The following is a 25,909-nucleotide window of genomic DNA, read 5'->3' as shown; positions in this document are numbered from 1 at the left end:
TGCGCTAAAGGCTTGGGGGGATATCCTCAAAGGTGAGGGGATGACATTGACTAAGTTTCTAGTAAGAGCCTACAGAGCTAGATTTTAATTTGGTATTATAAAGGTTCCATGAAGAGGGTGATTTTTTGAAGGATGCCAGAGTTTAATATTTCATTTTTGAGTAGCTTGGAAATCTGCTACGGTCGCAGAACTTGATTAGGACTGAAATTGCAACCTGTAAATGTACTTATCCACCAGTGCAACAGCTAAATGTTCCTTCACGGTGGGAGCGGACACCAAGCCATTGGTCAGAACCTGCAAATTTGCAAATTTCAGGGTCTTCAACTTGGTGAACTCACCCAAAAAAACCTAGCCTAAACCTGGATTTGAAAATGAAGTAATCCCACTGTACAGACATACAACATTATTTGTGTTTATTATCTCTCTCCTGTTTTAGAAGCGGTTTCCTGCCAAGTAGATCTTTTCTTACCTTTCCTTTTTCTCACGCTCATCTTTTTTAATTAAACATTTACATATCTGACTTTATTTGTCACTTCCACATACTTCCTTTTCTACTTTCCTTTGAATACACATTGGGGCTTTCTTAGTACTGTAGCACCTTTTGCATCACACATAGTCACAACAGGTCTTAATTATTTCTTACAGCTTTCTCCATATTACCTTTCCCATGTGTGAATGTAGTCCATACTACTGCTGAAGGCTAGATGCCAATATGAAAAGGTAGCCAAGACACAACAAATGAATTCGATTAGGTGAGGGAACCGTTGCAAACTAGAAAAAGTGGCTGGTGTAGCTTCTAGGATATGATAATTCTTGTTGATGGTGATAATATAATTACTGTTGTGTTATAGGTCTGTTGCTGTTAAAGCATGATGACCAGGTAGCTAGGGCATCTGAATATTCTGGGGAGCAATTAAGAGTAGCTCTATACAAAAGTAACTGTATTACTCGGTGGGGCATTACATTATCATCCACAATGCCATACCCCTTTCCTAGGCAATTACAAGTTTGAGGCTGGGAATGGGAAAAATATGTGGCGCTTGTAATTACCAGATAGTTTACCAAATGTTAATTTGCTTAATTCTACTCTCTTTGCTTTCTACTTTTCCACATGCTTTTTCACACATACAAAATATGAGTGGAAAAGCAGGCGATATTACCAGTTACAATGCTGCTGTCGATAAAACTTGTGCTGGGTCATACATCAACAGAAAACCTGCTGAATTACCACTTTGACAACTTATAACTTGTCCCCTAGCATAACTGTTGAGTAGACTGAATCTATGTGATCTTGATGGAGAGACTGAAAATGGATTGTGACAGAAGGAAAGTGTGCATATAAGATGCAATGGGCATATAGCAGATGGCAAGTATGTAAACAGAAGACTAGGTCAACCAGAATTAGATAAGTGGGTTTGCGAGTAGTATGTGTTTTTAATATTTAGTGGAAATGTAATGTCATTTAGTTGTTTACATTAAATTCTTCTATTTGTAAATACCTAACTGAAATGTAGGCAATGTTAATCCAACAATACCCAAATAGTTAAAATACTATTGTAAATCCAGTCCTATGATATTTTAAGTGCATTTATGGCTTAATATTGCCCACAAACAAAATTATAATACAAATTTAGCAATTAAAAAATGTAAACAACCAAAACAAAAACAACAATAATATTGCTGTACAAAAAAGTGGAAAACCTATACCATTTAATAAATAGAATAAATATGTACAGTATTGAATACATAAATGAAAGTAAACAAGAAAAGCATGAGTTGCTGTGATGAATGTGCCATTTATATGGTTGGATGGCCTGATTATGACCGTTGCCCATCACCATCTCAGTATATTCTGATCTAATATAGTAATGTATAGGCCTGCATAGTATAAATGAGCTACTAAGTAGGGCTCGAATATGCCTTTTCTGTTTCCGACTTTATCCTGCTTCATAGCAGTGCTTGCCTATTGGCTTTGGCATACTCGTATGCCGTCTTGCATATTAATTTTGCTCATTTACGAGAATAGTGGCCTATGCTTGAGCGAGTCCATTTTCCAAGCTGTCGCCATCTTCTGAGCTTTTCTAGGTGAGAAGCCATGTTATGCTTTTCACTTGTTTTCTGCACCTTGTATGCTGGTAGAAACCGGTTCTGTCGGAAGAATGTGCTCACTCTGCCCTGGAGTCATAACAGACTCTTGGCCAGCTGAAGCTGTGGCCTTGTGGCGCAGAATCTGAGGGGAAAAGGAGGTGCGGCTCACAGGAGCCTCGTCTTACATTTCCACTGGTACTAAAGGGGGTGTCTGAGTTCCGACCACCGGTAGTTCATCGCAGTACAGACATGTAGTGATGGTGGAGCCAATAATCCTGAACGGACTCCCCTCTGGCTAAGTGGAAGCAGGATGTGTAGATACATGGTGAGGTGTTCCACTAATTCTTATATTCCTACTGTTCTTGCCTATCTTCTTCTGTTTTCAGGCTCTATACATTTATATACATATAAGTTCTATATATGTTTTACTGATTGCATTTAGCAATTGCTTAGGTACTAATGTGAAGAAGGCCTATCGTGACTTAGTATTATACTTTATATATCATTGTGTAATAAAAGAAACCCCAGAGAACATGATTATTTGTCTGTATTCCTTGTGGAGGGAGATCGGGCTCCTTTTAGACTAAATGCTTACGGAAGGATGGGCGAATTCCCTTCCAATGTGTAATTGTAGAAACAAAGGGTTGTCTGTCTCCCCGCAAGGAGCGAAATTCTTATTCTTCCATCTCAAGCCTTGTTAGGAGAAGCATGCATTGAATATATGTAGTCCTACCTATGTAGGTTTGTTTGCATTGTTGTACCCTGTGGTATCTTGTTTGCATTGTTGTTACTTGCGAGCTTCTTGGCAATGGCCATTTACTAGATTGTTTTGTTATTCCTTTCTTGAGTAAGTATTGTGGAGTGTTGTGTCCTTGTGGGTCCCAAGAGGGGATATGCTTGTATGTCCTGATCATTGGTGGAATTTTCAGGCCATTACAGTAGCGTCCACCATAAACGGATAAACATTGCATTAACATTTAACCAAAAGAATTCAAACTTCAACAGGAAAACAACAAATAGGAACACACTCTCAGAAAAAAACTACAGACAAAAATGTGCAACAAACTGCAGCACATGATGCCACAATAGCAGGAGAGCATCACCCTGACCAACCAACTGGCAACGCAGAAGGACTATATGCAACTGAAAAGAAAACACCTCAACAACAGCCAGGTAAGAATATAAACAATAAAATAACTTACAATTTAACTTAACAAACATCACTATATGTATGTATGTCTTGAACATACAACCATGATGGCAGAAAAAAGAGAAAAGGAGAAAACCCTAAAAAGTCAAGGCATAGTCCAAAGTAAGTATATTGTAACATAATATAAATATATACACTAAAACACCAATGAATAAAATGAATTACATCAAAACTAATGCAGATTAAATAAAGAAAATATATCAGTAAATGTAAAAACCAAAAAGGTAATATATACTCATCTTTCAATAGTCAATTTGAAAAAAAAGAAAGGTGAACGGAAATAAATAAATCCGCCTTAAAGAAAAAGAGTAACAAGTAAATGTAAAATATATTTAAAATTGTAACAGTAATATATAATAATATTTAAGAATAATTTAAAAACATAACCCACTCCCATATTTCTATAACACACAGATATCATAATCAATGAAAGTGCAACATATACTACCTCACAAAAAACACTGTTTCTTCTAATGCAGACTATGTTAAAATCACAACCAAATATGGCAGAAGAAAGCATAATAATCAAACCTAAACGACTTATAACAAAAACGAGGAGAGTATCAAGGTAAAGCCCAAGAAGATCAGGTTCATTTGAAGAAATACCAATCCCAGAACACTTGAAAATATTGCATACTAATGAAGAATTCATAATGCATGAGAATCAAAATAATTAGAAAATATTCATTGTCATTTGCAAATAACACAATTCTACTAACTTTAAGAGTATGCTAAACCTGGATGATGGATGGGATATTTAACTATTGTCTTTCACCATTCACAAAAATAGATTATATATGGACAAGAACAATACCTCGAAACAAACAAAAGTGACATTGATATATGCACTACTTATAAATAGAGACCATGTTTCTAAAGAATTCCCGATAGTAGTAAAAACAAATAACAAATATTTACACCTCCACCAAAATTATGATCAACATTGAGCAATCCTTTACCCAAGCCATTGTAGACAGATAACTATACACACCCATACAAATGAGCTACTAACACTTTAATCAAAAGTTATGAAGGTACCCACTGAATCATCATTAAACAGAATATAGGCCTTATTATGAGCTTTGTTCTATCTGCAGCGCTGCCACCGCACAGTCTGCAGGAGGACTGCCAGAGCTTAGGCACACCCACCCACCAAATTGCAAGTTCAATTAATGATTCAGTGCTGTTCTGTCTCACAGTGGTGGCCTGATTAGGCTCATAGGAGAGCCTAACATGCAGATCGCTGTGAGAGCACCTGCAGCACGTTCCTTCATGGTGTGGCACACTGTGCAGGGACAGGGCTGCATATTCAGGGAAGCACAAGCTGCGCCCGTCTGCATGCATCCCCCAGGCCCAGGAGCTGCAAGGGGTCCTGTTACAGCCCCCTTAATTATCTCTACCCCACCCTTTTTATAATGAAAAGGCAGTGGACAGGCAATTCTTAATATGCTTTGCCATGTCACAGCCTGTTAGGGCTCCTCATCACTGCAATACTGCCGCAGTATCCTGAGTTCCCAGTGGATGGAGAGGTCCTATGGCGGTCTGACCACTACACTCCTAATACCGAGGGCGTCCCCGCAGTGTGACGGTGGTCAGACTACCACCACAAGTACCTAATAATGGCCCTATGCCTCAAGTGCAAAAACTGCTCATGGAATTAAAACGTTAATTGTTCTAGCTTATGTGCCTATATCAGAGGTTACAAAACAATATGATATACTTTCTGAATCACCGTTATACCCAAAACACAAAGCAAAAACTGTCACCACTACTGGATTCATTCGAAGACATCTGGGTTGCATGCCTACACAAAATAACATAGAGGAATGTAAATTACAGCCCACCATCACAAGATGAATACATTAAAATGGAGAGGAAGGATGTCATCATTTCTTCCAAGAAAATTTAACAGGAGCCACTCAACACTGTACCAATTCATAAAAATATTAAAAGAGAGCAAAGCGACCAAGAGCTAAAACCCAATTTTTAACTCAAAGAAAACCAAAAGTACTGAATTAAGTCAAAAAGAAGTATGCAGGCTGCAAAGTAATGTATTTTTGTTTTTAAACCATCAATGCCTTCATAAGGGCTTATTACGAGTTTGGCAGTCGATGGACTGTTGTCCTGGTGGTGGTGATCTGACGGCAGTGAGCTGTGTGCCGAATGATGCCTCAAGTTGGGCAGATTGCTTCATACAAAGACAACGGCTGGGCTGCCTGCCAGCACCACCGGCACATTGCCGACAGCTGGGGTCGCGGACAGTGGAAGGCAGCTTCCAAAGAGGTGCAACAACACCGTCTGTAGTACGAGCTGGCTTCCAGACGAGCAGATCAAACCACCCACTAAAGATCAGTAGAGACTAAGGATTTGGGTTGCATACTAAATCCTTTCCAGTTCTTCCCAGAAGATTTCAATGTGGATCCCTTTCTCCAGGTCCCCCCTACACAGGAGGATGTACACCCCGAGGAAAAAGACCCTATCTTCTGCAAAATACAGGTAAATGCTTTGGTGCCATGTACCCAATACCGGGACAGCCCACATTTAGGCCTGACTCTGGCAATGGGTAGGTGGTATTTTTCAACATATATCATGCATATGTGTGTATTTGACACATATGCAGTTGTAATGTACACATAGGCATCGATATATATGGAAATAGATTACTCACCACCGCAAGACCACCGCAGCCACGCCGCTGGCCCCTCGGAAAACTCGTAATACTGTGATCAGAAAGCCACAGACATAGAGGTCTCCTAGCGGTCGCAGACATAGTCCTTTAACGGTCGGACCACCAAATCTCGTAATAAAGCCCATAATCTTGAAACAAAACACTACTATAGAAATTTAGAACAGCACTCTTTACAACGCATGCGTTTACAATGCAAGTTGTTACAACAACGCGTTGTTATATCGCATGCCATTACAACGCAAGCCGTTACAGCGACTTGCGGCGGGGGGGCGCTGGAGTTTGGAATAGTATAATTTACTATTCCAACTCCAGTGTGTGCCACATTAGAGAAGGTGTTGGATTGAAAAGCCAACAAATCCAACACCTTCCGCCCCCTATCGCAAGTCGCTGTATCGACTTGCTTTGTAATGGTATGCAATGTAACAACGCATCTTTGTAACTTCTTGCGTTGTAAACGCTGCACTGTAAACGATGCATTGTAAAGGTTGTTTTCCAAAAATTACACTATAAAAATGTACCCTATTCAAAAGTATGATTAAACTAAAAAATTTAAATTGACTCAAAAAGATTTTAATAAATAATATAAAATTGAAACTGTATTCAACAAAAAGAATAACTTTTGGAGAAAAAAATAGAAAAAAGTCAGAATTTTAAAAAGAAATAATAATTATTATTTATACATTTGTTTAAAACTACCGCAAACCATACAGTATTAGAAACTAAACATAATAGTATACAACAAATAATATATATACACATCCAAAAATCCACACCACATAATGTATAAAGAAAGTGCTCCTTTTGCATAGTGAATACATTTTTGGGATTGATTATGCTATTTTAACTCTGCACAGTGTCACTGCGACCTGAACCCAGTATATGTGCTCTGACTCCTAAAACATGAACAAAATGGCTAATTCCAAAGTGGAATATTTAACTTTCCATCCACTAGGCTGGCAATGAAAACATGTATTAAGGCCTACCTGAGCAACCTGACTGATGCAGCTTTTAAACCTGTGGGTACACCTCTTTGACTGGGAGAAATCATGATTTAAAAATATGATATAAGCCACTCCTAACTAGGTCTTGTAACCCACAGAGACGATGCCTAGTATTTAAAAGTGCAACATGTACAAATGTACTGGTAGCATGTTTCTACAATGACTAGCCCCAAAAGCAATTTTCACTGTTAATGATTCAAGTTGCTTGCATGTGAAAGATTACAGTACAATTAAAATGCTATTTTAGTAATTTTGGTTTAGGATAAGCTACATGGCTCATTGAACCACAGTGTTTGATATTTATTAAAAATGGTGTCCAATGATGAAGTTGCATTTTTGTACATCCAGAAGAATAGTAGCTTTTGCACTTTTATACTTTTTGTGCTTGAAGATTTAGTAAGATAATTAGCCTTAGGCTGACTGTATTTTCCCCTCCATCAGTGCCTTATTCTTGATAATGTGTGAAATCTACCTCCAGAACAGAGACAGTAGCTTGGGACTTGTGGCAGGAAGACCTTGGTGTGAAGTTATAGACTCAGCCTCTCTCAGAAAAGGCAGCTGGGTAGGGGTTAGGAACATATTTAACTTAAAATGGAGTGAGGTGACGCCTCCTATTTCACATTTAATTGAAAAATGAGGCCCTGAGTAAAGGGGCCTTTTGATACCAGGGCTCAATGCAGACTTTCTAACTCTCCCCCAGTGGAATGGTGAGCTGGTTCCAGACCCTGTCAGGTATTGTGAAGGATGAAGAGCTACTCATTTCCAAACAAATACTCATGGGTGAGCCCAAAGCTACCTCTAGGGTCACAAAGCAAATTCACACCAAATTCTTCCAAATTGACCATAAGAGGCTGTAGAAACCAAAGAAAGAATCCTGGTCCCTCAGGTGAACTGCCAAGGATAATGCATGTATGGCACCCTGTTGTATATGCATCAGATGCCTTCCAGTCAACCTTTTCACCCAGGATGAAGCAGAGGAGAAAGGCCTGGGAGAAGGGTAGAGAGGACATGCCCTCTCATTTTGTCCCCATATGTTCTCATATCTCCAAGAGCCAAAGCCAATAGGATAGCATTAAGCACACCCGGGCTCTGATACAAAGAAAAGGTCCTTGAGTGCCACATATTCCTGAGGTCAAGGTCAGCAGGTAGAGGACTGTAATGCTTGTTGAGCATTCGCTACTGAGAAGGTGAGTCGTCATTTTTATTATTCTCAATACAAATCTATCCACATAGATGAAAATGTTGGACTTGAGGGTGGTGGACAGATTTACTATTGCTACTGTCAATCGAGATTTGTGTAGTGCAGCTAAACACCTGTAAGGATATCCAGGTGCTGAGAGTGCTGCTGCAGGGGGACTCAGTTGAACAGCCAGTCTTGAATCCTTTTCTGAATTCCAGCTGAGAGGATGAGGTCTGTAGGTGAAGTGGCAGGTCGTTCCAGGACTTCGCAGTGAGATAGGAGAAGGAACATCCTCCACTGTTGCTGCAGCGAATGTAAAGGGTGTGGGAAAGGCAGAGTGAGGAAGAGTGCAGCTGTCTGGAGGGGAGATGTAAGATCAGTCGGTGGTTGATGTAAGCTGGTCACTGGTTGCGGAGGTCTCTGTAGGTGTAAATCAGAATGTTGAAGTTGCATCTCTTTCGAATGGGGTGCCAGTGAAACTTCATGAGGTGGGGGGGGGGGTGATGTTGGTCTATTTAGGGAGGTCTATGATCAGTCTGGCTGCTGAGTTCTGTAATAGCCCTTCTGTCATGTTTGTGTTGAGTTTAAGGCAGTTGTCTCTCATCCAGTCACCACTGCTTGTCATTCACCTGCAGATGTTGGCCATTGTGGTAAAGGGTTCTTCTGAAAGTGAGAAGATGGGCTGGGTATCATTGTTGTATGCAATGATATTCAGAATATGCGATCTGATGACGTTGGCCAAGGGGTTCATGTGGTGTTGAACATGGTTGGGCTGAGGGACTAACTTTGAGGGAGACCACAGATGGTGTCTTTGGTTTCGGAGGTGAAGGGAGGATGTCAGATTGCCTGTTTATTTCTGGTGAGGAAAGAGGCCATCCACCTAAGTGTGTCTCCTTTGAATCCAATGTTGTGAAGCCTCTTGATCAGTGTATGTTGTGATACTGTGTCAAATGCTGCTGAGAGGTCGAGGAGGATCAGAGCCATTGTTTTTCCTTGGTCGAGTAGGGAACTGATGTCATCTGTGGCTGCAATCAATGCAGTTTCAGTGCTATGGTTGGTGCAGAGTCTGGACAGGGAAGTGGCCAGAAGATGGCTGTTCTCCAGGTGTTCGTTGAGTTTTGAGATGATGGGCTTCTCGAGGACTTTTGTGGGGAAGGACAGAGGGGATTTGGGGTGGTAATTCTTGAATTTGTTGGGGTTGGTGGATGGTTTCTTGAGTAGGAGCTTAACTTATGCATGTTTCCATTCTTTTATGGAAGGTGGAAGTTATGATGGAAGCGTTGAAGATGGCAATGGGGGTCACTGCTGAACATCTTACTCACAAGGTTGAAGATGTGGGGGCAGGGGTCTGTGGTTGCTCATGAGTAGATGGAGTTCATGATGGCAGTGCTGTCTTGTTTGGTGAGCTGGTCCCATGTGGTGAGCAGGGGGCCATGATTCTCATTTGTGGTTGCAAGATGGCTGAGGATGTTGGTGGGTTGGGGTTTGAAGTTTCTGTAGATGGTGGAGTCTTGTTGTGAAGAAGTCCACCAGGGTATCACAGACATCCTGGGAAGGTATGATGATGTTTTCGGTGGCTGAGAAATCTCTGAAGATGTTGAATACTTCCTTGCAGTGGTTGGAGCTTGCTTTGAAGCTGTGGGCCTGGGGACTTCTTTTAATCTTATTCAGGAGTTGATGGTACTGATTGGGGCAGTTTTGAAAGTGGTTTGGTATGGGGGCTCCTTGCTGGTGTGTCATTTCTTTTTTAGAGATGTGCTGGTGCATTTCATGGTTCTTAGTTCTGTAGTGTACCAACTAGCTTGCTTGGAGGACCTCCTTCATTTGGTGGGTTTGCTTGGGTTGACCTTGTCTACGTAGTCTGTGATCAAGCTGGAGAATTTCTTGACCATCTGTTCTAGGTTGGTTATGTTGTGAGGGGGGAGATGTTGAGGGCATCACTCCATTGGCTCTTAGAAACCTTGTTTTGGGTTTGGTATGAGGTGCTGGGTGGCTTGGGGGCAGTCCCGGGGATCCCGAGATGTTGAAGTGGACAATGGTGGGGGTCTGTCCAGGTGAGCTTGGTGATATAGCTGTACTTGACTTTGTGACTGGCTTTGAAAATGGGGTTGAGTGTTTGTCCTGCGATGTGTGTGGAGTTGGTGACAAGTTGGGTGAGTCCAATGTATGCTCATGCTTTCTAGGAGGTTGAAGGGTGTTAACATTGTTGGAGTCATCAAGGTGAATTGAGATCGCTGAGGAAGATGTTGTTTTTGGAGTTGATGGTGAGTGGAGAATTGGAATCAGGAATTGAATTGAAGAAACTGGGGCATGGTCGAGCCTTCAGTGCCCCCACTGCATGCATCCACTGCACGACTATGCTACAGCCTCTAAAAGTAGTCCTGGGAGGTTTGAGGGGCTGGAGGGAGGCAGGAGGGATGGAGTGGGAAAAAAATAGAGGAAGCGGCATAAAACAATACAATGAAGGCATACAGGAGAGAAGTTTACAAGAGCATTAAAATATACCGATAAACCAAAAATCAGCACAGTAACAATACAATTGATGGACGGAATATGTGCAGAGTCCAAGAAACAAAAGAGCTATACCACAGCAGCAGGGGAGCTGGCCCGCAGACTGAGAGGTCGAGTAGCTGCTCACTGTAAAGGTTGACACTTTTGGGAAAGTTTAGAACTTTAAGGGGAGTAAACTTAACAATATCACTTAAAACACATTCACTCTGGAGACATTATAGGAATTATTAACCCCTTTCACGCTCATGACGAGCTGGGCTCGTCATGGTGTAGCCTCCTCGCACGCTCATGACGAGCCCAGCTCGTCATGAATAATGGAAAATGGGCGATCCCAGCACCGGGGGGGAAAACGCATAGCAGCCAAGTGGTTAATATTCCTAGTCAAATGATGCTTTGCAACTCACAATTTGAGGCTCCCAAATGGAATGTACAACAGTGTCTCAGACACTATTTGCGATTCCTAAGGGGTTCGCAAATAACCTGCCTCATCAATATTCATAAGGCAGGCAGCAATTTGCAACCCACTAGGAATGGACAGCACTCACAAGGATGGTGGTCTGCTGGGGTCAACAGACCACCATGTCTGTGAATGCTTCTTCAATAAAGGAGTTTTTTTTAATGCAGCCCATTTAATAATGAAAAATTGGATGCATTTAAAAAAGAAAAAGAAACATTTCTGTTACATTTTGTAAGAGTAGGCAGTGGTCCGTGGGACCCTTGCCGGCTCTTAAAAAATATTTTTGCATCCATTCACAAAGGGGAAGGGGTCCCCTGGGCTCCTCTTCCAATTTGCTAGTGGCTTATCACCTACTTGAAGTAGGTGGTAAACTGTGAGTGTTTTGCGACCGCTAATGTGGTTGCAAAACAATGGTACATATCATTCTGACTTGCTATTAGGAATGGACGCCCTTGGCACGCCCCTTCCTAATAGTGACTTGCAAAACACAATTTTATGAGTTACTGACTCACAAAATAACGTTTGTACATGCCACTTTTTTTGCTGTCACAAACGTCACAATTTCCTATTTGCAACCGCAAACAATTGTTGTACATCTGGCCCTTAAACTACCCCTATCAACAAACTGCTTTTCGTAGCTTAAAAAACCCAAATGGAATCATTTTTAAAATTAAAAATAGCAAAATGTATTAAACAAATCTAACAATACCACTAATAAACTATAAAAAAAAGACTGTGCTGTGGCCTCTTCCTATTTTATGCATTCACCCCACAGTAATGATGTTCCCTGCTGTGCAGCAAGTGAGTGAGGTCATTGAATGGTTGGAGTGTTTGTGCTTGGATGAGTGGACAGTTGGAGTGAGAAGGGCTGAGCAGCACGATGCTGCTCCTGGTGGGAATTTACCTAATTTACCTGTAACCTGATCTAAACCTAATAAACCTACAAGATTACATCCTTGATTGTAACGGATTCCTATATATTCATAATTAATTATGAAACATAAATCTATAACATAATTACCATAAACATGTATTAAATTACAAATAAATCCCACAAAACCCCTTCAAACCCAACACACCACCAATAAAAAGTTAGATAACAATTACAAAAATACATTTGTTATACTTTTTTTATTTATAATTAATAAATGAATGAATGAATCAGCCATTGAACCGCATACTCGCGGTGGGTGCCCAACCACCACCGCACTGCGTGCCCACCAACAGTATTACAAGTTTGGTGGTCAGACAGCCATAGCACCGCTGCGTCTGCTAGGGATACACATGTAGTGCACCTCTGCATTTGCACCACCAGTTCCTGCATGGTGTAGCATGTATGCCACACCGTGCAGGAACATGCAATTGGCACTCTAACAACAGCTGTCTCCATGTTAGACTCCCACCAAATCAGGGTTCCACTCCTAATCTGGTGCGCACACCATGGGTGTGGAGGTCCTACAGCCAACGACACGGTGGCCGCACCACTGTAGGACCACCAAATCGCAATGAGGCCCTTGGTAGTCAAATAAGATTATACATATATTATGCCATTACTAAATAATTCACTTTATTAATAAACTAAGAAAGGGCTAATTTAAAAATAGATATATATTATAAAAAGTCCCACCCTACACCCCTATTAACCCATTAACACGACTTAAATAATTTAAAATACATATTGAAAATTGCTACAATGAGTAAAACCAATAAAACAATAAATAACATCTTATTGAAATATAAATAAACTATGTAGAAACAAATCTATATTATAAACACTGATACTAAAACATTCAATGTAACTTGCAGTGCTGCTAACTACTACGTAAAAATAAAGAGTCTGATTTAGAGTTCAAAGTACCTGTAATCCAAATTTAGAGTAAGCCTGTGAGGTAAAATCCTCTCCACTCGCGGAGTTTGTTGAATTCGGGCACTCCGCGCTCCGAGGAAGAACGCAGAATTCCTGAATTCTGCCAGTCAGGGGTGAAGCAGAGTTTTTTCTGTTGTACACCCTCAACTTTTTTGGGCACTCAACCAGGACCACCAGGACTCTTGAGCAGCTTACGAGCACGCACAAGACTTCTCACACCACTAGCGAGCTCCCACAAGTCTTCCAAGCACAACGGCATCAATCTAGCATTCTTATTGCTGATCACGATCACAAACGAAGCGGTGGAGCATCTTTTCTGCATGAGAAATGCAGCTGTGATGCATTTGGAGTCGATTTCCTTCTCAAACTAGTTATTGAAGTCTTTTTTTGTGTGAGAAGCCATTTTTTAAAACGTTTTTTTTCAAACTATAAGGAGGTGCCCCACAAACTCCAACTTCCTATTTCTGTACAGCAGACTCCTCCCAGTGTTTTGTCCCTCTCTGGTCACTTTTCATTGGGATTTGGAGCTGGAAGGATCACTCTCCTTGTCTGCCGCATATATACCATTGGATTTAAGGACTTATTTGTTTAGATATCACAAGTACATTGAAAAACAGGTGTATAATAGCGTTGTTTGTTTGACTGGGTTATGTACCTGGATTTATTTGTACTTTTATTACATTTTTTAAATGCATTGTGGTGGGTGGCCTGTGGTTTTAGTAGGGGCCTTTTTGCAGGAAATGTATCTTCTTTAGTAAAGGAAAAATGTTGCACAGTTCAGTATATTTTCATGTCCATGTTTTTTAATAATTTTGCAACATCGATTGATTTAATTCACAATGTGGCCTAGTCTGCCAAAGGGCCTTCAGCCAGTAGGCTCTGTACTATTCATAGGTACATAAAACAACTGTTCTGTGGTGTCTGTAGAATACACACATTATTTATATGGCATTGTTTTAAAATACAAAATTTGTTTTTTATTGTATTTCACGTTTTTTGCCCCTATAAACAGTGTTTAGATGGGGTTACGACTTTGGAGGATGTGTGTTGTTGTGAACATTTTTGCCATGTTAATTTTCATTTTTGGCATTGCTGGATTAATGCTATGCTCTCTGTGTTACCATGCGTCTTTTGTCTGGCCAGTGTTTGTGTGTATGTGTGTTTGGCATAGGCCACCATTTGCCTTTGTTGTTCATTATGCCATGTGGCCATGGGCCATTTTGTATAGTCAATGTCCACCCTAGGCCTGCATGAGTTCTTTGTTTATCAGGCCTCCTGCTTATTGTTGTTCCTACCATGTGGCTGGCAGCAATTTTGTGAAGCAAGCCAGTGTGTTTTCCCCATAGGCCTGCATGTCTTCTTTGTTTGTGGCCATGCCTTCTTGCTGGTTTTTGTTGTTCTGACCATGCGGCTTGTGGCCATTTTGTGCAGCCAGCCAGTGTGCTTTTGCCAAAGGCGTGCATGTCTTCTCTGTTTGTGAATAACCCCAGTGTGCTTGCATGGATGATTGAGCAATGAGATAGCAGTTTAATACATTAAAATGATATACTTGAGGATAATGTCACTTACTTATAATTTTTCTATTAAAATCTTTGTCAATTTTAGTAGTTATTTTTTCAAATATATTTATTGTTTTCATTTGTAATATTTTAACTTTTTTCATTTATATATTTTATTTATTTATTTTATTTTTAAATTTCTTTTGTAAAGATTTTTATAACATCCGGCATCGATGAACCAACCACATGTCTGCTATAGGTGCACAGCAGCATTCATAAGTGACAAATCCCACATGATGCACGTAAAGCAAACAGCGACATCTGTATGTTTTGTTGTTGTTATTGTTGCTCTTTTTTTCCTCAGTGTACACTATGAAAGTTTATGCTGGTATAATTTTTCGTTTTACGAATGAACACTATATTAATAATTATTTATAATAACATAAATAACCACACTAAATGATATTGTTTGTTTGTAAAACTACTTGAACTGCAACAATGCCACATTTTACTGACGCTTTTCTTGCTTGTTTGCTTTTAGGTGCACATGAGAAGAGACATCACCCACAGTACTGCCAGACAGACCGCATGTGCACGACGTGACTCGTGATTGACTATGTAATACAGCCATCTCTCCAGCTTGTGAAGCTAAGTGCCACTGCCAATTGACAGATTGAAGATGGCCCCAAAGAAAGGTGCTGCCAAGAAAGTGGCTAGTGGTGAGGAGAAGAAGCAGATTTCCACCACTGGCATGTTGTCTGAAACCTTTTTCAGGAAAGTTGTGCCTACTGCACCAGCCTCCAGCATGCAAGCTGAGAGCAGAACTCCTGCATCAACAGCACCACTCCCCAACCTAAGCCGAGTACCATGTCTGTGAATGAGGCAGCCAGTGCAATCATGTCGATACCAACAAGTAGTGATGTGGAATTGAATGTGTCCCTTACACAAAGTAGTACACAATTGTCTCAGGAAACACATCAAAGTAGACAGCAGCCGCAGCCCACAATGGAACATTTGTCTGATGTTTGAGCAGAACAGGAGGTCGAGATTCATTCAGAGCAAGAAGTTGAACCTCTTCTTTCAGAATGATTGGCTCCCATATATGCAGCAAGGAAAAGGAAGGATACTACAGCACCATCTTCTGCAAGCACCACTTCTGATGATAGGGACATGGAGTGGACCTCGACAGAGACTATGAGACAACAGGAGAGACAAGGGAAAAGAAATACTTAGACTTATGGGAGTGGATGAAGAGGAGGATGACGATGTAGTCATTGTGGAAGGTGAAACAGAGGAATCAGACATTGCTATTCAACCAGCTCAGAGGGATGTGGCACAGGTAGGACAGCCACCAGCTCCCACATTTGCGAAACCCCAGCTGAGACCTGCACTAAACCCTGCCTCAGGAGAAGCAGAGAGGCAATCAACAACATGCCCACCTACCTCCAGTTCTTCTTCAGGCATTGGCAGTGGGATTGTAAACAAGCATTTGCAATGCAATAGGTCTCGTATTTGCTAGACTTTAAGCTATTGCCATTGTAAATGACAATGCTTTTTATTTATGTTTTAAAAACCAACACGTAAATAAAAGGCATTGCTATTTTCAATGCCAATAGCTCAAACTCTCCCAACTGCGAGACATACTGCATTCCAAATGCTTGTTACAACATGCGTGTACCTGAGTAGTTTGTCGTAAGCTGTGCGTTTTGTCCCAGAGAAGCAGCTTAAGTTCAGTATGGAATACAGCGCAGGCCTTTTTTGTTCCCAAAAAATATAACTGAACATTTCCGAGAATGATTATTTAATCTCCGTCCTCTGACATTCCTATTGCAGAACTTTGTTTTATTTAGATAAAACACTGCAGTTACCCCCGCATGCCTCCTGCAGCAAACGTGTAAAAACAAAAAAAATCATATCCTGTTGATTAACTTTTTTGCTGCCCCTCGCTTTTTTTTTTTTTATGAATTCATACACACTTAACGCCACAACACTTCCACTGATGGCTGCAAACAGGAGCAGAACAGCGGTTTGCAGGAGAGACACTAGATAAGAGGCTAGTCTGACTCAGAATGACTCAGTGTGTATTGTACGGGCAGTCTCAAAGACACTAGCCAGCCCCTCTACATCTTATTTCTGGTTTATCCACTTTGAAAGCTTTGGCAACCCCACCCAACATATGCTAAGATAGGAAAGAGGTGGACTCCGAGGTTGTACGGCTTGTGCACGGCCAGCTCCATTGGCCTTTAGCTAACGCATAAAACTCCTGAGACTGAACTAGAATTGTAATTATTCAACTCTAGCGTTTCCGAGGCAATCAATGGCTTCACAAATGTACTTGCATGTGATCCACTCACAGAGGGAGACCCACAATGCCAGTTCAGAATGCATCCGTGCAGATCAGGGAGTTTTTAAACAATGAAAGTGAATAAGGCTGCATCAGAGACACACATTCTTGTTTGTTTATTTAATTGGTTGGGGAGAGCCCTAATTTCGACATGTAGCAGCCCTCAACACCCTCCAATGATGGAGGTTTTGGTGGAAATGTAACTTATGTTGCGGTCACCCTTAAAAACATAAATAGTTACTGTCCTGTTTACATCATTTTCCCCGGAAGGGGTACCCATGAAGGGGCGCATGTTATGGTAGTCGGTCTGTCTGACTGTGGTATCTAAACTTTGCCAATTAGCACCTTTACCACACAGCCTTTACAACTTAGTTTATACCATGCAGAACATTTTTTATTACTTTACAGTGCTCAACTTTACCATGCAGGTATTATTTTTTATTAAAATTACATGAATGTGTGTGTATTTATAGTTATTCATAGCAACATAAATATGCCTAATTTATGCCATTTAAAAAACAAGCGGTGGGTTACAAAATGCAGGACAGGGCCCCTTCCCATGGCTTTAACACCTTCCATGTATTGTCCCCCTGGCCCAGTAGACATCTCTGCAGGCAGAAGACTGCATTTCAAAAGGCTGTGGGAACAATGTGGCCATGTCACACCTCCGTAACAAAGGCCGCGATGGCCTGTGAACTCGCTGTTGGAAGGTCTGGGATCCGAGCGGCAGAAAGCAGGCAGCAGGGATGGTGAAAAAAACCTCCCCTCACCGTTGCATAAAAAACTGATTTCACATCAGCCTGTTCTAAAACTTTTATTCTGAATCCTGGCACCTCTCAAACAATGGGCTGCAAAGTGTCTGTGAAGAAAAGGCTTCTAAAGGTGGCTATGCAAGACCAATCCTTTGTAAGGCCCAGGAAGGGTGGCGCTCCCAGGAGAAAAGGTGGCAGAAAAAGCCAAGAACCCAGCCTGAGTTAGTACAGGGCATGTTTGATTCAACAGACTATTTCGGTGTCTTGTAGGTTGGCAGAGTGGCATCCCCCCTCTTAGCCCCAGCAGTGCCCCCTCACCTATGTGCATGACGGGGCCGAAGATCGAGGTGTTGTCCAACGTGTTGCAGTTCTAGGGCCGCTGCTTTAACTGGTACTGGCACTCCTTGATGCCCGTCTTGGCCCCCTCCCCGATGTACATCATGTGGTCCTGGTACAGCTGACACAGTTTCTTCTGGCCGAGCGATAGGCCAGTGAGCTGGCAGCAGAGTGGCTGGGCTCCGATGATGTACATTTCCGCCCTCTGCTCAGGGTTCAGGGCTAACGCCCTGAAACACAAGAGAGTCCTTCAGTTGGCACCAAAAACCCTTCTTTCATTATTGCATTGTTTATTAAAGCGCTTGGATGGCACGTGCTAGGGCATGGCAGAGGGTTTTGCACAATCCATGATCTGAATAACAGTAAACTAAATGACTAAATAATTCACTTTATTAATAAACTAAGACAATAAGTCAGGCATCCTTGCCCGTGACATGGGCGGGGCCTGTGATGCGGTCGGAAGAGGCTGGTGTGGCTCGTTCATGCGGGGTTCCCATGAGGAAGGGAGAGCCCCACGGTAGCGATGGTCGGTGGAAGTCCTGAGAAGTCCCGGGTCCCAGGAGGGGGCCCGATTGAAGTGGAGAGGCGGGCTGTGTTTCTGCAGGGCTCCCATATGCTGAAGGAGCCCTTGCAGGACGTCGCATTGGAACCCTGCACAGGCCGCCGAGAAGAGTCTCTGCACAGCAGCCCGGTGAGTGGGGCTGCATGCTGGCACTGCCTGTCCTGAGCGGTCCTGCCGTTGCGGGCCACTTCATCGGGGGCATATTTTATTTTAAGCGCCAGTGCACTGACACGTCTTGGGCTTTTTGTGTATTTCACGTCATGCAGCTGACGTGGAGAATGGAAACTGAAGGTGCATGAGGCTGCTGAGGACGGAAGGGGGACGGCTCGCAGAGCATGATAGCGTGCATTCACATTTCCAGTCTGGCATGCTCTTGCTACTGTCTTGTCTCCCTTCCGAGGCATGGGAAATTATTCCTTAATTGCGAATTTGCAAATTGCGAATTCGCAAATAAGGAAGACTAAGAAATCGCTAAAAAATAGCGATTTTCTACATACATTCCATTTTGCGATTTCTAAATAGCGATTCCTTAAAAATCTCTATTTAGAAATCGCAAAATGGAATCTTGATACATCTACCCCTAAGATTCAGGACTAGAGGAGTATCATGGAAGAACTCAGGGCAGGAACTGCAGTACTATCAAACCAACAGCTGAACGCAACAAGTTATTTTGTATACTATTGACTTGAGTTTAAATGTAAACCAAGATTCTGAGGCATAGTACTCAGCTGTGTGGAATAGAGAGTGGTGTGTTTGTGAAATGCTGCTCTGTGTGTGTGTGAGTGTGTGTGTGTTGGACTTGTGGCAAAAGTGATACTCGGACTCCCCCATTTGTTTTCTTTGCACTGCCTCTGAGTCTTCTTGAGACACTCCTCAGGAAGCTTACCTTCCTTCTGGCCCTCTCCTTGACTCTAAAGTACAGTTTCTTTTTTACAATATGCAGGCCTTCTTCTGGTCTCCTTAATGAATAAAAAGTGAAAGCTAGCTGAGCTCAACAACACTCCTGCTTACCTACTGAACCAGTGCAGACAGGCCCCAAAGAGTGGACATTCCCCGAGGAGAATGCAGCTGCACCACCCAATTTTGCAATTCAGTATCATCTTTCTTTTAACAATCATATTAACTAAGAGAAGTGGATGGGTGGGTTCTCTCCCTAACCTAGGAGACAGAACATTTAGATATGTGATAAATTGGGTCTTGGGAGCACAAGGACTGTTTGCAATGGATGTATCTGTAGTCTGTCATACTCATTACTTTGTTTCCTTCTAACAACAGATTGCTTGTGAATGATGTGCTGCTGCTTATTGCACAGATCAATGTTGGCCTTGTGTTGTGGTATTTGTCTTTTTCGAGCGTTTCCCCAAATCCCATTACCCATCTATTCATCAAACCCCTAACCCTCTTCCCCTGAGCTATCTAATTTATTGAGGTTTGGTTTAAATTGCACCATCAATGTATCACACTCTTGGTGGGGCACATTTTGTGAAAGCAACACCCATTTCTTGTAGAATCTTTTAAGCAGTAGCCCACACCAGCCTATTACCAACCTGTGCATTACAAATGATCCATATTGTTTCAGATATAGAATGAAGAACATCTATCATCAGCATCATCATCATTCAGGCATTGTGTTGCCTAACCATAAATGTCTAACCTATGCTTGTCGACTTCAGACTTTGAGTCCCTTTTTTATAACTTGAGGATTTCACAAATAATACTGCGAGCTCCACATTAGCCAAAACCTACCAGTATTGCTATTTTTTCTCATTGTGTCATCATGTAGTACTCAGGTAGTTTACATTCTATGTAAATCTTTGATAAATATATAACCCACTTACTCAGTATTTCTAGTTCCATTTAGTTCCCTATGATGGATAATCAATAAATCATTCAGATCAATCCTACAGGTTGAGCTCAACGGTGTGGGACCTCGCTTGTAAAGTTGTGATACCTCCCCTGTTATTGCTGCATGTATATTCAGGTAAGAGAACTAGTATGGATGCAATTTAACTTAGTAAGAAATAAATTAACTGCTACTGTTTTTTATCTCGATAGTTCAGAACTTGAGCACAATATAGGTCATCATGGCAGCATTCAAGATAGTTACAGAAGTATAAGCCTAAACTCAGTAACAAAGTGATATGCTCTCTCTTAGGTTACAAGCACATAAACAGGCAGCATAAAACTCCTTGAAGGCAGCAGTGCAAAGTAAAAGTAAAATAAACTACTTCAGGCCTAAATTTAGATTAGAAAAAATAGTATCCCCCTTTATTTATTTACAAAGCAGCTCACCTGCTCTCCCAAAAAAACTGACCAAAGGCCCAAAGCTCAAAATGTCTAAGGAATGCAGCACACATAGAAAGAGGAAAAGAGAACTATCAAAAATGTATACATTTCTCCTCGTTGCACCTCCCTACGCCTCCCCATGGGAGGTGTAGCATTCAAATACATTTCCAGATTTACGATTCCTCATGAATCTGGAAATGTGTCTGGTTCCATGGGTGTTGCCCATGCAATACCCATGCAATACCCATGGAACACCCCTTTCATGCAAAGTGCTGCATGCAAAGGGGCCATATTTGCAAGAACAGGAAAAGTCACGCAGGGTGGATTTTCTTGTCCTTGTAAATATGGAGCAGTTAAATGCAGCACCGTTACGACACAAAAAGTGACGCACTGGTGGTGTAAGGGGCCTGTAAATCTGTAGTATACTGCAGGAATTACATTTTCACCTCCCTGTAAATGTTGCCAAGTTTCCCTTAGTAATTCAAAAGTATGGTCACAACTAATAATCCCTATTTGTCGTGTTTGTTTCTGTGCTCATCTTTTATAGAAACCTTCCCTTTAAGTTGGATCACTAGTCTAAGTTTTGCATAGATAATTTTCTTCCTAAATTAATTCTCTTCCATCTTCCAGGCATTCTCTAACATGTCTCCCTTTTGATCAGCACTCTTTGTCATGTTTGTTTATGTACCTTTCCTCTAAAGTCATAATGTAAGCATTTTCTTCTGGGTGCATTAGACATGTCACCTTTTTAGGTCTCGCTAGCATTGCAGCGCAAAAGCGCTGCCATCGCTTTTCGAGGCATGCAGTATACACTATAGTGTGGAAGCTTCGTGGAAGCTCTGCCCACTCTCCGGCCCATCTTCTTCATTGGTTTAGGTTATAAATGCTGCCTTCCAGTTGGTTTTAAGCGTGTTAGTCCCTCCCTATGTCAGCCATGCCAGTCATTTGTATCCTTCCACGGCTACTGGCCCCTTCACTGCACAGACTACTTTCTTCTACTGGCCCCCCTCCCACATTCTGATGCCTTCTCAACGCCCCACCCCTTGTGTCTGGGTTGTTCTTTAAACCTCTCCTCACTGCTCACTGGCACACAACTCTGCTTTCAGCTCTTTTATTCTCCTTGTGACTCTCTCTCCAGAACACCTCCTCCCACCCCTCGCAGCTTCTTTTCTTAGCCCTCTGCTCGAGGGAGCACGATGCTGATTTATCTTCACTAAATTTCCCCATGCCTCTCACGGCCCCACAACTCCTCCCACCCCTCGCAGCTTCTTTTCTTTAGCCTTCTGCTCCCAAGCACACAGCACTATTTTCAGTTTACTGAATCTGCTGGTGCGCCCCCCCAACTCCTCCCTCCCCTTGTAGCTTCCTCAAATCTAACCCAAGAAATAAACGGCCACATGCATCAACCTATTTAGGAAGTGCAAACGGTGCGAATCGGTAAATTCGGCCGTTTGAGATTCCAAAATAAGTTTTTGGGATGCATCACACATTTATGTGAAAATAGCTATTTTTATCGATTTCCCAAAATGCGATTGCTTTTAAGGAATCGCAAATTCGCGATTCCTTAAAAGCAATGCATGATTGTTTTTGAATTTGCGAATTAGCAATTAGGGGGTGCAAATTACCACGAGGTTGAACCTCGTGGTAATTTGCAAAAAGTTATGAAAATGCTCAAAAATGCATTTTTTAAACTTTCATGTTACAGACACACATGTCCTTAGGACATGTGTGTGTGAAACATGCACTTTAAAATACATTTCAGGGGTGCGGGGGGGGGGGTCCTTTGGACCCCCCTCTGCACCCTCGGAATGCATTAACTAATTGCGAATCACATTTTCAAATTCGCAATTTGTAAATGCCTTCCCATTGACTCCTATGGGCCTTTTGGCCCATAGGAATCAATGGGAATAGCGAAATCGCAATTTAGAATTCGCATAATCCTTGCGATTCAGTAAAAATTGCGATTTTAACCGAATCGCAAAAATTATGCGAATAAATTAATGCATCCCATTTTGTGATTCCTTATTTGCGATTCCCTATTTTTCGCAAATAAGGAATCGCAAAATGTCCCGATGATGCATGTGGCAGAAAACCTCCCAGAGGCTCCTGCCGCTTTTGCCTCAGCCAAGCTGCACACCTAATAACAAACTGACGTGTGTATGTATACTCGATGCACATTGTCTTTCAGAAATGCTGCATAAAATTTCCAACAATATATTTAAAATTGTTTTTTTATTAATTGGCGACTTTCCACCTACATATCAGCAAAAAAACTGAGAAGTTTAAAATGGCCGCACCCAAAGATGAGCAGTCTACGCAGAGTGTAGGGAGGACTCCAGCAGTTTGCGATCCAAAGGCTCTAACTAAATTAGGGAGCGTAGGCTGCGAAAGACGTACACTGGGGTCGGTAGGGAGGGGCATCCTATCAGTTTTTTCCGTGGAGGAGAACTGCATCTCCCAGAACCTGATGAGTGGAACTCCCTTGCCTTTCTGGTATGAGGGTGATCGATCACGAGGGGGTTAGTAGAGATGTCATTAGAGGCTATTAGGATTGCAGGGTAGAAACGTCTGTGTTTACTGTTTCAGAGTTGTCCATGGAGCCCTCTTTGCATGGCATTTTTTATGCATTGCAGTTAAATATGGAGGTATTGAAGCGCCTTACACAAGCCCCAGTTAGTTATATTACAGAAGGACACATTCTTTTTTTCTAGGCACGGGGTGATTAAGTAATTTGCCCAGAATCACTGAGGGTTGAGCCTACGCGGAGACTCGAACCTGATTCCACAGGTCCAAAGTTGGCAGCTCGGGCCTTACCGCCACATCCTCCACAAGTAATAGTCCACCTTTGTGACAATGCCTTCTTCAGGGATACTGTGTTCTCCACGTTTTTGTTTCCTTTGCAAAATATGATAACTTTGTGTGTACACTGTAGCGGGTCTTAACATTCCTCGGAGACTGCTTATCTCAGTTCTCACTACCATCTGTGGGGCAGATTTATGAAGGCCTTGCGCCGCCGGTGTGTCACTTTATTTGACGCAACGGCGGCGCAAACAATGCGCCCTATTTACAACGTGACGCATCTAGGAGATGCGTCACGTTGTAAAGCCCTGCGCCATAAGGAGGCGTTCCTGGGCAGGGGGGGCGTTCCTGCGCAGGAACGCCTCCTAAAAGTGGCTGAGTGAAATCTATAAGATTTCACTCAGTCACTTTCAGGACAATGCTGCGTCAAAACCCTGCGCCTGCTTGTAGCAGGCGTAGGTCTTGACGCAGCATTGTGGAGATAGGGCACCCCCGAGCCTTGCTGGAGCTGCGTCACGCTTGCGACGCAGCTCCAGCAATGCGCCACCTTTACGGCACAGATGCGTCACGCATCTGTGCCTTTTTTGCCCCATGGTGCGCCGCATTGTAAATGCGGCGCACCATGGGTGGCGGAGCAGCAGCGCAGGATGACTGGCGCATCCCTGGGGATGCGCCAGTTATCATAAATCTGCCCCTAAATACTTAACCTTTGCCGGATAATGAGCGGAGCGCTGTTTGTAAGCTCAGAAACACTGTGTTAAACAGATCTTGACTGCAGAGCTAAGGCTCTCAGTGAGGCTTTTAATATTTATTTTTAATTATCTTGTTTCAGGTAAAAAAAAGTTACAGGGTAGCTGTGAGGCTAATAGCGGTGTTCAGTTTCAAAGCTGTGTGTGGATTTCATAATTTATTTGTCTTTAGCTTTATGGAGATTCCTTGCCTAGTCACATCACAAAGTTTATTGCATTCATTAGTGGTGATGAATGTGTGTCAATGTTTTCACTATCCAGTTATTTTGCCATTTACATTCAAAACGGAACATAAGACAGCAATTCCTGATCTACGTTAGCTCGAGATTACTGTGTTTCAGTTTGTAAGCTTTTATTAGCTGACTCTTGTCAGGAATAAAAATAAACGTCAGGAAAGAAATACAGTTTGACAATGGCCCACCCCCAAGTCATTTTTGTTTTAGTGTGGGTCAGTGTTCCATCACAGTATAATGCATGCCCGGAAGATGAACACACCTGTTCTTGACAAAAAGGACCATAGACAGACAGCAAGATAAAGGCGTGGAAAGTTCACTGAAGGCTGCAGTACAATAGCCGAAGAGATTAATTGAATTTGATATCAGTGTGCAACATTTCAGTTGCATGTTATCAGCAATTGCGAAAAAAATAATTTAACATTTAATTGTTTTTAATTGTGACCACTTTTATTTGGCTGTATAGCCCGCAGTGGGTGGTAGCACATTTCCTCCCTGCACCTGTTCTCTTCCTTTCGATTCAGGTCTAGTTCTTAATGCTGTTTGCACTTAACAGTTGTGATTGTCATCCAGTGTTAGCTCAGTAAAAAACTGTTATCTTTCGACTCATCTTTCATGCGAATCGAGCAATCCTGTCTTTTGGAAGTGCTTGGTAAACCACTTTAATTTTTATAAACTGTTTACCCATCCAGGCACCTAAGTGCATCCTCAGGGCTGTGTGCGCATGTGTTTTATAAATGACACCCCCTCTCCTTCCTTTCTTCTAAAATGAATGGTTTTATTCTTACACCTGACCACCCGTACCCCCTTGCGTGTTCAGTAATTCATGCACTGGTTAATTGTCAATTTTTATTGACTTTGCAAGGATGAAATACCAAGTTACCCCTATTTGTCTTCTCTAACCTCAATATTAGTAGATTAGTCTTGTGGAGCAGGTGATGTGTTGGTGACCAATCTTGGAAGGAAGAAAGACCAAGTCAGTCCTGTCTGTCGTCTTTTTCGCCTTCACAGGTTGTTGTTGCTCCCCTTCCCCTCTGCTTAATTTGAGCCGTTGGTTAAGCACCCAGGAAAATGTGCTAAATGGATAGATACTTATAAGATACCAAAGGCGAGACCGATTGCATTGAAAATGCTTTCTTTTCTAAGATTCTACAGTGTTTATACAGAAATGGGGGAAGAAATAATTTCAAGCTGTGTCCATTGTTTTTCTCTGTGGGTATAAACTCATACTTTTTCTCTTAGAGGCACTTGTGATAGCACTAAATCGTAATTGGAGTAAAAATATTTAAAATGTTCACGTCTATACACTAGTGAAAGCAAAATGCTTCCTGAGATTGCATAGAATA

This window comes from Lissotriton helveticus, chromosome 5_1, assembly GCF_964261635.1.
Source record: "Lissotriton helveticus chromosome 5_1, aLisHel1.1, whole genome shotgun sequence".
Classification (NCBI taxonomy): domain Eukaryota; kingdom Metazoa; phylum Chordata; class Amphibia; order Caudata; family Salamandridae; genus Lissotriton; species Lissotriton helveticus.
Note: the sequence above shows the minus strand (reverse complement) of the source record.